The 1,831-nt window shown below is 29.2% G+C and overlaps 1 long non-coding RNA gene across 1 annotated transcript; it reads right to left on the bottom strand.

The window, feature by feature from the left end:
* Positions 1–477, bottom strand: LOC140966472 (uncharacterized). The gene is made up of 3 exons (XR_012173368.1): positions 282–477; positions 166–217; positions 1–47 (listed from the first exon to the last, which is right to left on the bottom strand). It is a non-coding gene; the product is annotated as an uncharacterized lncRNA (long non-coding RNA).
* Between the last annotated feature and the right edge of the window lie 1,354 nt (positions 478–1,831).

The following is a 1,831-nucleotide window of genomic DNA, read 5'->3' as shown; positions in this document are numbered from 1 at the left end:
TTTATAGTCACACTGCCTACTCCAGCTAACACAATATTCTTGCAAAACTGCATCAATATCAGAAAAATGGCTACCAAAAGTTCCCAATTGAATCAACCCCACATACAATAAAACTAAACCTCAAACACCGACAACTCTGGCATCATCAGAAAGTAGCACAAATACCTCAATAACACTGCCTTCAAGCCCACTGACGAGTATGTGAGACTTGCTCAGCCTAAAAACCAAATAAGCATCATACACACTGCGCCAGAAACAAAAAAAGCAAGAGTCTTTAATACCTTCGTTGAGCATCGGCGCCCCATACACGAATTTGGCGATCATAGAGAGCAGTTTCGTGCTCAGTTAATTCTTCTCCGTCCATTTTCGAGTTCAGCCTGAGGTTAACAGACCAATAAACCCTAAGCGGGAAATTAAGCTAGCAGGGGAAGGATCTCAAAAAGCGCGTTTTAATTGACAACTTACTGTAAAATCGCTCTTCACTATAAAATCGCTTATTCAACAAAAAAATCGATAAAAATAAGTTAAATCTATTCAAGCATTAATATTAAAAGAATTTAAGTTAGTAATTAATCTAAACATGTCCTCTGATTTCTTACCAATTACTTTTGTAAAAACATAAAATCATATAATTTTAAAGAACAATATTCTCTTTATATAAAAAAATGTCCAAAACATGGAAACAAAAAATAAAGTTTATAGCACGTACCTTAGATTTAAAAACCTAGAAACGAGCCTTTGTTGGTTATTTTTTGACAATAAATTTGAATTCTCACTATCTTTTTCTATGTCGTCGTTCTCCAATAACACTTTTAGACCTAAATACATACAACGTAATCCATAAAACATAATATAGACAGACTTTTATGAAATTTTGTAGGTAATTTTTTTCAAAATCCATGAATATTATCGTATACCGACAAGTATACATACCTGAATCATGAAGGTCGCGTATCCATTCTTTCGACATATCCACAGAATTTATTTCGAAGTTGAAACTAATGAGAAATGGAGATTGAATCTATTATATAAGCTTGGATTCATTGGGGGCAATGTTTACTTTAACAACAAGAAGTTGTTCGTATTCCATTTTATCAGCAATTAATGACTGTCAAACAATTATAATTATAATTATGAAATATAAAAGGATAATTCATGCAATTTTAGACTCCTAATATTCCTCCCTTTTTCAGGTGAATTGCACACCAACAGTCGAGCCTGCATTTTAATTGTAATTTTGTTAGTGATATCACAAGCATATATAGAGATGAAATTGAAATATTTTAATTCTAAACAAAATTTTGAAATAATTTTTTTAATAAAAAAACTAACATTTATTACACGGGAGAGTGATTTTCGACATTTATAAAACTAATTATATTCCAGAAAATCATTTAATTTACAACCAAGTTAAAAACATAAACTTTATATTTTGAATGACAAATTTTTTTCAAAGAGAGAAAATGGTTTTCATTGGAAAAATATAAAAATAATTATTTTTAATTTGGATTCCGATTATTTATTATTTCTAAAAATTCAGATTCTAAAAAAACAAGAAAGGCCGAAGTCAAATTTTAAAAATTATAAATTTAAGCTAGTTAAATCGAAGTTTAAGCTTAAAAAAATGTTTGTAATTTTCTAATATAATTTTAATAAACTTGAGCCAAATAATAGTTGAGATAGTAAGCCTATAATTTTTAGAAAAATAATCTCTTATTGCTTAAAAAATATTCTAAGAGTTTTAAATATTTTTTATTGGCAAAAACTTATATGAGACGGTCTCACGGGTAGTATTTTGTGAGACGAATCTCTTATTTGGGTCATCCATGAA

Source organism: Primulina huaijiensis, unplaced genomic scaffold (genome assembly GCF_012295235.1).
Source record: "Primulina huaijiensis isolate GDHJ02 unplaced genomic scaffold, ASM1229523v2 scaffold206610, whole genome shotgun sequence".
NCBI classification, from domain to species: Eukaryota; Viridiplantae; Streptophyta; class Magnoliopsida; order Lamiales; family Gesneriaceae; genus Primulina; species Primulina huaijiensis.
Note: the sequence above shows the minus strand (reverse complement) of the source record. Positions and strands in the feature narration are given on the sequence as shown.